The sequence below is a fragment of the Cervus canadensis genome, chromosome 7 (assembly GCF_019320065.1).
Source record: "Cervus canadensis isolate Bull #8, Minnesota chromosome 7, ASM1932006v1, whole genome shotgun sequence".
Taxonomy (NCBI): Eukaryota; Metazoa; Chordata; class Mammalia; order Artiodactyla; family Cervidae; genus Cervus; species Cervus canadensis.
In genome coordinates this window covers 34481527-34494097 of record NC_057392.1, presented here as the reverse complement: position 1 = coordinate 34494097, position 12571 = coordinate 34481527, and the positions used below count along the sequence as shown (strand labels likewise).

Here is a 12571-nt window from a genome sequence, read left to right as displayed (position 1 = left end):
CACAGTGAGGGACACCCAGAGAGGTTCACAGAGTTATATGAGGAAGAGGAGAGGGAGGAAGGAGATAGAGATGAGCAGAAGGAGGAAAAGGGGGATTCAAGATCTACGCAGTACTCTGTTCCCTAAGTGTTCTCGGTACCCCCAGAACACCCACAGAGATTCACAGAATTGGATTGAGAAGAGATGGGGGAGGGAGGAAATAGAGGTCATCTGGGAGAGAAAAAGGAGAGTCAAAAGGGGGAGAGAGTAATCATCACACTCCTGAGTAAAAATGGGTACTGTATATTGGATTCTTAAATGTCCAAAATTGATATCACATACTGAAAAACAAAGATTAAAAATCTAGAGTAGAGGTTAGACTCTTAAAAATACAATATCAAAAACAAAAACACAAAAAATTTAAGAAACATATATGAAGTTTGCTTTAAAAATAGGGTCTTTTTTTTTTGCAAGCTTATAGTGGGTTGTGAAAATGAAAATTAAGGAGTAGTAGAGGAGTAATAGAGGACTTGAAAAAAAATAAAAGAAAAAATAAAAAGAAGAAAAAAATTTTTTTAATTAAAAAAAAAAGTAAAACATATCTAGGAATTTCTCTGAGGCTGTTGCAGGCAGTGTGGGTTCAGTTCAGTTTCAGATAGCTCCTTGTTCCAGCTTACACTTCTCAATATCTATAGGCCCTTTCCAGTGCAGTCGGTGTTAACTGCAGAGAATTTAATCTGTTGCACCTGTCACTTCTAAAGCGGTTCCCTTTGTTTATTTGGCTTGTTTTCAGGTCTCTTCAGTGTCTAATTTCTGCCCTGACACAAGTGGGCAGAGGTGGTGTTTAGGTTCGCTTGTTCAGTCGTGCTGAGCGGAGGGAGGAGCACTGCAGACAAATATCACTGGCGTGTGTGGGGAGCACTCGCAGTGTTCCGGCCACTCTGGGTTTGCCCCCGCTCACGGTGTGTGTGCGTTCCCTGTCTATACTGCTCAGGCTCCAGGCTGCTCTACAGGGAGCGGGCCCTGAGTTGCATGCACTTTCCAGGCCTAAGCCACTCAGGTTCCAGTTTTCGGGTACTCCACAAAAGCCCAGACTCAGTTGAGCCTGCGTTTTGTGCCTTCCCTGGCCCGAGCAGCTCAGGTATCCAGGAGCTAGATGAGCACACTCTTCCCCCGGTGCAGCACGCCTTATCCCCTCCGTGGTCCCAGCCTCAGTTTCTGCGCGAGCCAGGTCGGGTGCGCCTTGTGTCTCTTCTGGGGAGCTGGACTCTAGCTGCGACCCTCCCAGTGGATGTCAACCATCCAGAATCTCAGGGAGTCTTTGGTTAGAAACTGGAAACCTGTTTGCAGTTAGGTAGGGGATGCGTCTCTGGGGCCAAGTTTGCCCCCTCCCCCTCCCCCCCTTCCTCCTGCCTCTGGCAGGGTATGGGCTGGTCCGCAGCCGGCTAGCTCTTCTCTGGAATTGCTCAGTCCTTCCTTTGTCCTGCGAACAGGCCGGCAGTATCTCGGTTTGAGCTTTTTTGTTTGTTTGTTTTTTAAGCCTTAGTTTATTCATCTATAAATTGCATATATGGATCTCTAGGTTTGGGCTTTTTGCAGGTTAATTTTCTCTCTCTCTTTTGCTATCCCGCAGTTTAAGTTGCTATCTCACTTTAGCTCCCTCCGATTGCCCTCAGGGCATTCAGGCCTGGTCCTTACCCTAAGCAATGCCGCCCGCTCCTCTCTGTTCAGCCCCCACTTGCTGGTGGCGGATGTGCGCGTGTGGGGTACTATTCTGCTGGGAGTTGCTTTTAGGCATGTAATCTGTGGGTTTTATTTATTTTTCCTCCTGCTTAGGTTGCCCTCCGAGATTCAAAAACTTCCCCCAGACCCGCCAGTGAGAGGGTTTCCTGATGTTTGGAAACTTCCTCTATTAAGACTCCCTTCCAGGGACAGGTCTCCGTCCCTAACTCTTTTGTCTCTTTTTTAATCTTTCATATTTTGTCCTACCTCCTTTTGAAGACAATGGGCTGCTTTTCTGGGCACCTGATGTCCTCTGCTAGCGATCGGAAGTTGTTTTGTGGTGTTTGCTCAGCGTTCAAATGTTCTTTCAATGAATTTGTAGGGGAGAAAGTGGTCTCCCCATCCTATTCCTCCGCCATCTTAACTCCTCCCTCTTCTCTTTGCTATTCAATTTTTGAAAGTTCTACTGATATGTCATCTAAACCAGAGATTATTTCCCCAGTATTAATTATTAATAAGCTATTAATCAGCTCATCAAGGGTGTTTTTCATTATTGTTCCAGTTTTTTTTGATCCCTAGTATTTCTTTATGGTCCTTTCTTAGAGTTTCTAGCTCTCTGTTTACGTTGTTCATTTGCTCTTGTATGTTGTCTGCTTATCCATTAAAGCCCTTAGCATATTAATCATGTTGTTGCTGTTCAGTTCTGTCTGACTCTTCCCCACCCCAAGGACTGCAGCACACCAGGCTTCCCTGTTCTTCACCATCTCCTGGAGTTTGCTCAAACTCAAGTCCATTGAGTTGGTGATGCCATCCAACCATCTTGTCCTCTGTCATCCCCTTCTCCTGCCTTCAATCTTTCCCAGCATCAGGATCTTTTCTAATGAATTGGCTCTTCGCATCAGGTGGCCAAAATATTGGAACTTCTGTATCAGTCCTTCCAATGAATATTCAGGGTTGATTTCTTTTAGGATTGACTGGTTGGATCTCCTTGCAGTCCAAGGGACTCTCAAGAGTCTTCTCCAGCACCACCATTTGAAGGCATCAGTTCTTTGGTTTTCAGCCTTTTTTATTGTCCAGCTCTCACATCTATATATGACTATTGGAAAAGCCATAGCTTTGACTATAGGGACCTTTGTTGACAAAGTAATGCTTCTGTTGTTTAATGCTGCTGCCTAGGTTTGTCATAGCTTTTCTTCCAAGGAGTAAGTGTCTTTTAATTTCATGTCTGCAATCACCATCTACAGTGATTTTGGAGCCTATGAAAATAAAGTCTGTCATTCTTTCCATTGTTTCCCCATCTATTTGCCAGGAAGTGATCGGATGGGATGCCATGATCTTCGTTGTGTGAATGTTGGTTTTTCAAGCCAGCTTTTTCACTCTCTTCTTTCACCTTCATCAGGATGCTTTTTAATTCCTCTTCACTTACATTAGGGTGGTGTCATTTGCATATCTGAGATTATTGATATTTCTCCCTGAAATCTTGATTACAACTGTGCTTTATCCAGCTCAGGATTTCCCATGATGCAGTCTGCATGAGTTAAATAAGTAGGGTGACAATATACAGCCTTGACGTACTCCTTTCCCAGTTTTGAACCAGTCCATTGTTCCATGTCTGGTTCTAACTGTTGTTTTTTAACCCACATACAGGCTTCTCAGGAGGCAGGTAGGGTGGTCTGGTACTTCCATCTCTTTAAGAATTTTCCAGTTTGTTGTGATCTACACAGTCAAAGGCTTTAACATAGTCAATAAAGTAGAAGTAGATGCTTTTCTGGAATTCCCTTGCTTTTTCTAATAATTGTTTAAACTCCAAGTCTGATAATTCCAATATATCTGCCATGTCTGGTTCTGATAATTGCTCTGTCTCTTCAAACTGTGTTGAAGAGTGTGTCTTGTAACTTTTTCTTGATACCTAGATGTGATGTACTGGTAAAAAGAACTGTTGTAAATAGACCTTCACTAATGTGGTCATAAAATGGAGTAGGAGGAAGCATTTTAGAGTCCTACAATTAGGTGTCTGTCTTTTAATGAGCCAGTGTCTCTGAACTGTGAACTTTACAAATGCTTCTCAGTTTTTGTTCCCACAACTCAGATTGACCAAGATGAATGAAGTAGGATATTTCCTTTCTCAAATAAGTTAGACTCTGATTAAACCCCAGCAGGGGAGGCTCTAGTTAAATGGTTTCTCTTGAAATCAGACTTTGTTAAGGACAGTGTGCCCTGATGCATTTTAAAATAGTTCCTTTCCCCCTCTCCCTGCCAGCAGCAGGACGGGCTTTTCCCCAGTATATACTGGGGGGAATTGTGAGAATCTGGTTGATTTCCTGAAGGTAAAACTCACAAAAAATGTGAAGGTCCCTCTATGACTGTGTCCCTCTTGAGTTTTTAACTCAGATTTATCGAGGTTGAGCCTCCAGAAACTCAATTACAGTTCTGGTTTTCCTATTCTGTCATGGGTTCCCTTGAAGTTTCTGAGTTTCTGCTTTGGTAAGTTGTGATTCTCAGTATCTCCCTGCTGGTATCTCCAATTTGGAGAGGAGTAGTTTGCCATGTATCCTTATTTTACTTATGGATATAAATGCCATTGTTGATTTTTCATTTTGTTCAGATTTTGGCTTGTCATTAGGATGCAGTGGTGGCCTCCAAGCTCCTTACACTGGAAGAAGTTAAAAACTGAATAGTATTTAAATATTTGCCCATTGATTTGTTGAGAAATTTTCATTCTTTATTTGTGACTTTTCTTCTGTTATATAAACCTCAAGTTTATAATTAAAGCCAGTAGAAAATTAGGATCACTTACTATTCTACAATTTACCTTTAAGCTGATTTGATAAAAATATAGATATTTCACAGATATTACATAAAAAGAAATTATTCTATCAGTCATTATCATAAATGTCAAGATTACTTTTTCCTTGAAAAGAAATGTTTTGTCAGGTTTCTTGTTTTTGCCCCTTCCTTGAGAGTGATATTTATTAACTAAATGAGAAAAAAAAACCCAAAAAACACTGAGATGATGAGAATCAACAGGATTCAGAGCACAAATGAAGGAACTGGATTTTGGCAGTGAAGACACATTTAAAACCATTTAAATAACTATAACTAAACTATACTACAACCATCCACAATTAAGCTGGATGGCCACTGTGGATGTGCTTTTGGACACATTTCTGCATCATTGAGAATTTGAACTTTTCTGAACTGGATCAAGCTCAAGGACACCACCAGCTATTTTCAAACAATATCTGCTAGTAATTGCTAGCTGCATCCTTGTTGTTTCAAAGTTCCCCACTCCATTCACAACCATGTAATTTTTTCAAACACCAACCAATTCTTGTTTAACAAATACATCTTGTTAACAAATGCCCTTACTTCTTTGGCAGCTTCAATCCTAATTCTTGACAAACAATTCACATAACTTGCATTTTTTTGCCTTTATAAGCTTTTCCCATTTTGTAGTCCAGTGGAATACAGTCCAAATGTTTTTGGATCTGTCTGTCCTTTGCAGCAGTCCTGACAAGCCCCAAATAAGCACTTCTTTATTTCAGTCAAGTTTCCATTTCTGAAATTTTGGTTCGCATTGAAAAATCTAATGTCTTGCATTTTAATAAGGAGAAGAAAGATGAGATAGCATAGATGTAAGTCATTCTTGGATTGAGAGTGGGAAGATTGGGGTGCTCTTTCTCAAAGAATGTGAAGCAAAGTCATAAGTTGAAAGTCAAGGAAGAAGGGAGAGCAAGATGAGGAACAAAGATAGTGAAATTACCACTACCTAGACTGGGGAGAGCACAATACTACACAAATATGGTATGACTACCCTCTTTACTCACTGGGGATCACTATTTCAAAATAGACTGATAGATATGAAAGAAAGTATTTTTTTTTTCAAAAGTAGAAATACCAGTGCAAATTTTTCTTTATTTCAGAATGTATAAAATCAAGAGCAAGAGACAAAGATGAGTCACACAATTAACAATATATTGCCTTCAATAGAAAACAAAAGTGTGAGAGTCCTTGATACTCATATATTTTCCCCCTGATCTTTCTAAATTTACTGACACTTGCTTTTTTGTCCAGAATATAGTCAACTTTGGTAAATGTATCAAGAGCTCTTGAAGAGAATGTGTATTCTGTATATTGGGTGTACTATTCTATAAATATTTTATATCAAGGTAATTGATACTGTTCATATATTTTGTCTTTAAAAATATTTTATTCTAATTGTCCTATTAATTTCTGGGAGAAGGATGTCAAAATCTCCAACTATGACTATGCAAATAGTCTATTTCTCCTTTAAATTTTGTCAGTTTTGCTTCATGTATTTTGAAGCTTGGTTATTTGATATATACACATTTATAGTAATTTTGTCTTTCTGATGAACTGATCTACGTAATTTTACAAAATTTCCTTTATCTCTGGTAACAGTCTTTATCTTGAAGACTTTATTTTTATTAATATAGGTTCCCTAGCTTTTTTGTCCTGTTTGCATAGCTTATATTTTTCCATCCTTTACTTTCAACTTATGTGTATCTTTATTTTAAAGTTGATTTTTGTAGACCTCATATAATTGGAATTTGCTTTTTTATCCTTTCTGATAATCTTTGCTTTTGTCTCAATATAGAATATAGTTGTTAATATGATAAAATTTACACCCATCATTTTACTATTTGTTTTCTCTTTGTCCCCTCTGTTTATTGTTCCTTTGTTTCTTCTTTCCTGCCTTCTTTTGAGTTAACTAATATTTTTAAGAACACCATTTAAACTAATCTATTGACTTATTTTTTGCCTATACTACTTTGCATTATCCGTTTTTAGTATTTGATTTAAGGATAAATTCCCCTTTCATCTCCCCACAACACCTTCTCTAGGAAACTTCAAGTATACTGCTGTTTCATATGTTTGCCTATTCTAGAAACTATATATGTATGAAATCGTATATGTGGTCTTTTGTGATTGGCTTACCAAAATGCTTTCAAGGTCCTTCTATGCTATAGTGTGTATCACTATGTCACTTTTTATTGCCTGACAATATTCCATGGTAAGAGTATACCACATTTTACTTACCCACTCATCAGTTAATGGGCATTTAGATTGCTTCCACTTTTGGGCTATTACGAACAACTCTCCTACAAATGTTTGTATAGAAATTTCTGTGGATGTATGTTTTCATTTCTTCTGGAGATAGAGCTTAAAGTAGAATTGCTGGGTCATATGGTAACTCTACATTTTTTTTAAAAAACTTACAAATTATTTTCCAAAGTGAATGAACAATGTAACATTTTCACCAGAGATTTGTTAAAGATTCAATTTCTTCATATCCTCACCAACACGTGTTATTTTCTACCTCTCTGACTACAGCTACCTGTGTGGGGATGAAATAACATCTTATTGTGGTTTTTATTTGTATTTCTTTAAAGATTAACAATATTAAGGATCTTTTCATGTGTTTATGTGATGATGTGATATTTTTATATCTCCTCTGGAGAACTATCTATTCAATAGTGGTTTGTTTTTTTTTTTTTTCTCAATTTTAAATTGGATTATTTACTTTTTATGTGATTTATTCATAAAAGCCCTTTAGGGGCTTCCCTGATGCCTCAACAGTAAAGACTCTGCCTGCAATGCAGGAGACATGGGAGACTCAAGTTCGATCCATGGGTTGGGAAGATTCTCCTGGAGGAGGAAATTTTCCCAATTTTCCATTGGGAAATCCCATAGACAGAAGAGCCTGTCAGGATGGAGTCACAACAGTTGGCACGACTGAGCATGCACGGATTTATGTATGTCAGATATAAATCACTTATTAAGTATGTGATTTACAAATGTTTTCACTCATTTTGTGGGTTGTCTTTTCACTTTCTCAACAGTGTTATTTGAGTACAAGACTTCTTTGTTTTGATATACAATTTATCTACTTTTCCCTTTGTCACTTATGCTTTTCTGCATCATATCTAAGAAGACTTTACCTAATCCAAATATTTACTCCTATTTTTTTCTTCTATGAGTTTTATGCTTTTAACTCTTATATCTAGGTCTATGATTAATATTGAGTTAACTTTTTTATTCTTTTGCAAGTAGATATCCAGTTGCTCCAGCACCATTTGTTGAAAAGACTGTTTTCCTCCATTGAATGATCTTGACCCTTTGTTGAAAATCAGTTGACCAGAGACACACTGGTTTATATCTAGACTTTAAATTTTATTTCATTGCTTTATGGGTCTATCCTTATGTCAATATCACAGTGTCATAATAAATATAGTAGATGTTTAAATAAGTAAATGTGAGTCCTCCAACTTTGTCATTTTAAAAGGTTATTTTGACTATTCAGGATCTTTTGCATTTTCATAGGAGTTTAACATCAACTTCTCAATTTTTGCAAACAAACCCAGTTAAGATTTTGGTAGAGGTTGTATCTAATTTGTAGATTAATTTGAGGAGTGTTGGCATCTTAACAACATTGAGTCTTCTGATTCTTGAATATGAATGTCTTAAATTTATTTAAGTCTTATTTAATTTCTTTCAACTGTGTTTTGTATTTTTAGAATGAAAATTTTACACTTCTCTTCTAAAGTTTTTTCCCAATGTATTTTATTCTTTTTGATGCTACGGTAAATGGAATTGTTTTTTAAATTTAAACTTTTTATTGCAAGTATATGAAAATATGATTTTTAGGCATTAATCTTGTATTCTGCAAACTTGCTGAAATTGTTTATTAGTTGAAATGTTTTTTTAATGGATTCCTTAGTATTTTCTATGTACATGATTATGCCATCTTCAAATAGAAATAGTTTTACTTCTTTCTTTGTGTGTATGTGTTACGTTGCTTCAGTTGTGTCTGACTCTTTGTGACCCCTAGGAACCCCTAGGCTCCTCTGTCCATGGGATTCTCCACACAGGAGTACTGGAGTGGATTGGTATGCCCTCCTCCAGAGGATTTTCCTGACCCAGGAGTCAAAACCATGTCTCATGTCTCCTGCATTGGCAGGCAGGTTCTTTACCACTAGCACCACCTGGGAAGCCCACTTCTTTCTTTACAATTACTATTATGTTTTTATTTACTTTTTCTTGCCTAATTGCCTGTATGGAAATTCCAAAATGATATTGAATAGAAGAGGCAAGAGAAGACATCCTTGTCTTGTTCCTGGTTTTAGGAAGAAAGCATCTAGCCTTTGATAATTAAGACTGACTTAGAAATGGTTTTTTCATAATATCTCTTATCAGATTGAGGTGTTCACTTCTATCCATAGTTTGTTGAGTGTTTTTATTATGAAAGTGTGTTGTCAAAGACTTTTGCTGCATCAACTGAAGTGATTATATGGTGTGGTTTTGTCTTGTAATACATTAATTGATTTTCATATGTTGATCTGTCCTTATATTCCTGAGTAAATCCCACTTGGTTATGGTATATAATACTTTTAATATGCTACTGGATTCTAATATACATGTGTTAATCTTTTTTATATTGCCCCACCAGCTGTTGAAGTTCTATTATTTTTAATCTGTTCTTTATGTTACTGGTTGGAGGACTTTCATTTGTCTAACTTTAACTTGGGTGGTTCTTTATCCATTTTTATTCTGATGAAATTAATCCATCCACTGAATTTTAATTTCTGATTTGGTATTTTTTAAATTCCACTTGTTTATAAATAGTGCTTTATATCTGTACATCCTGATGTTTTATTTAATACTGTCAAATGTTTCTTTTGGTACTTCAACATAATTAAGATAAATGGATGGATGACTGTATAGAGATGTGATACACACACATATTTATACAATGGACTATTTTACTATTGCTATTACTGAGGCATAAAAAATAAAATCTTGCCACTAGCAACAATATAGATGGACCTAGAGGATGTTATGCTAAGTGAAATAAGTCAGAGAAAGAAAAATATATCATTCTAGATATTTTTAATGAAAGTACCATATGTTTTCATTACTTAACATTTGCCTGAAGTGCCACCCTTAGGAAAAGGCATTTAGTTCTGATGTTAATGATTGATACTCTCTCATCAAAACTTAGTAAGAGACAAAACTTCATTTATCATTTCATTTCTATCCTGAGGAGTATGAATTATAAGATACATCTGACAGTCTCTATGACTGAAAGACTAGAACACTGTCTTTGTCTTTTAATTCAGATTCTGTTTTCTCATCAGTTTGTTTCATAGATATCAAATCTTCTGAATTAATTTTCATGACATTTAAAAAAATCATCATACATATAATACATGTTATTTTCCTAATGATACATAACACAGGAAGAAGTTGGTTAATCATTGGATGGATTTAATATTATACTTTATATATTTCATGAATGTTATTTCTGGAAGTCTAATATTTCTGGAAGAAGACCACTTGCAAAGTAAATTTCAAGTACAATTTCATGTAGTATGCTGTGAATAAATTTTAACACATGAAGTATTTATAAAGTTTTTCTTTTATTATTCTGTTTGTGTGTTTATGTATGTGTTTCCACTTAAAATTTCACTATCAGTACTAGTAGTTACAAAAGCTGTGCTCCCTTGCCCTCCTGTGCTGTGGACAAGTGTACTGCTAGCAACATGGGAAATAGTCCTCAGAGACAAGCCACCCTGCTTCAGAGCCTTTAGGCATGATACAAATCAGACCATAGGAGGAAACTGTACTGACAAGAAAATAACCTGGGCCTCCAGACCTGACAAGAATCTTGCCCTTCAGATCGATCCAGTGGTCATCACTCGTGATGGGACTTACACGTGTCAAATAGTAACAAGTGATGGGAATTTCCATCATGAGTATCGCCTCCAAGTGTTAGGTAAGGAACATCATATATTGATGTGTTTCAGATAAACACATTTTGGACTGAAACAAGTCTCTATCTAAATTCCATGTCACATGTGTTAAGACTGAAGCATTTCCCCTACAATTCTGCAAGGGCCCCTGAGGTGTCCCTGGTTCCAATTGAAAAGGGAACTGCAGTGTGCAAGGAAGTTTCAGAGAAGCTTGCTGCACAGATCTTCTGGACCTCAGAGGGAGATTGTGTCACTGAGCAAGAACCTTACTGGGGCAATGGCACAGTGACCGTTCAGAGTACATGCCCTGGCAGGGCTGACATGTGCTTGCTCTGTCCTGCTTTGTCTCCCACTTGACTGGCATCAAGAGTCTGTCCATGCAACCACTAAAAATTATAAATATGTAAACTATGGAGCAACTTGGAAAATAGCTTGGGGGATAATGTTACTTGAAGTAACCAGGATACATATGTATACATACAACATGATTCAACTGGTTTAAATTATGTTTTTAAAATGAGACAACAGGAAAAATAAAAGAAGTATGGTAAGACAGTCAAAAAAAAAAAAAAAAAAGAGTCTGTCCATGGAATTGGATCAAGGCAAGCACCTATTTCTTTAGAGTAGTGAACTTGATGCTCAATATTTTCTTTCACAGAAGACTGTGAATAACCAAGCAGGAAATAAGAAAGCTTATGCTCCTAATTTGAAGATACTTTTTAACATGTAACTGGATAATGTACTAGTATGCTAGAGAAATTGTCTTCCTTTGTCAGATTGAGTACTGACTTTGTACTAGGCACCATATTAACTACATATTTAGTTCACTTAATACTGTTGTTGTTGTTCAGTCACTAAAGCATGTCTCATTCTTTGTGATCCCATGGATTGCAGCACGCCAGGCTCCTCTGTCCTTCACTATCTCCCAGAGTTTGCGCAAACTCATGTGCATTGAGTCGGTGGTGCTATCTAACCATCTTATTCTCTGCCACCCTCCTCTCCTTTTGCCATCAGTCTTTCCCAGCATCAGGGTCTTTTCTAATGAGTCAGCTCTTTGCATCAGGTGGCCAAAATATTGAACTTCAGCCTCAGTCCTTCCAATGAATATTCAGGGTTGATTTCCTTTAGAATTGACTGGTTTGATCTCCTTGCTGTCCAAGGGAATCTCAATAGTCTTCTCCAGCACCACAATTTGAAAGCATCAATTCTTCAGCACTCAGCCTTCTTTAGGGATCCAACTCTCACATCTGTACATGACCACTGGAAAAAAACCATAGCATTGACTATACAGACTTCTGTCAGCAAAGTGATGTCTCTGGTTTTTAATATGCTGTCTAGGTTTGTGATAGCTTTCCTTCCAAGAAGCAAGCATCTTTTAATTTCATGGCTGCAGTCAATTTATGCAGTGATTGTGGAGCCCAAGAAAATAAAATATGTCACTACTTCCATGTTTTCCTTCTACTTGCCATAAAGTGATGGGGCTTGATGTTGTGATCTTAAATTTTTTTTTATTTTTGTTGAGTTTCAAGCCAGCTTTTTCACTCTCCTCTTTCACCCTCATCAAGAGGCATAATAAATTAAATAGAGGTAGCAGGAATACACAGAACTATGCAAAAAAGGTCTTATGATCCAGATGACCAAGATTGTCAGACCATTCACCTAGAGCCAGATATCCTGGAGTGTGAAGTCAAGTGGGCCTTAGGAAGCATCACTACTAACAAAGCTATAGGAGGTGATGGAATTCCAGCTGAGCTATTTCAAATCCTAAAAGATGATGCTGTGAAAGTGTTGCACTCAGTATGTCAGCAAATTTGGAAAACTCAGCAGTGGTCACAGGCTGGAAAACTTCAGTTTTCATTCCAATCCCAAAGAAGATCAATGCCATAGAATGTTCAGACTACCACAGAATTGGATTCATTTCACATGATAGCAAGGTTATGCTCAAAATCTTTCAAGCTAGGCTTCAGCAGTACATGAGCCAAAAACTTCCACATGTACAAGCTGGGTTTCAAAGAGATCAAATTGCCAACATTCATCAGATCATGGAGAAAACAAGGGAGTTCCAGAAAAAGCATCTACTTATGCTTCGTTGACTA

General features: G+C 37.2%; 1 pseudogene; it reads left to right on the top strand.

Moving 5' to 3' along the window:
- Window positions 1–10882, top strand: part of LOC122444732 — a 52408-nt pseudogene extending 41526 nt beyond the window's left edge.
- The last annotated feature ends 1689 nt before the right edge of the window (window positions 10883–12571 follow it).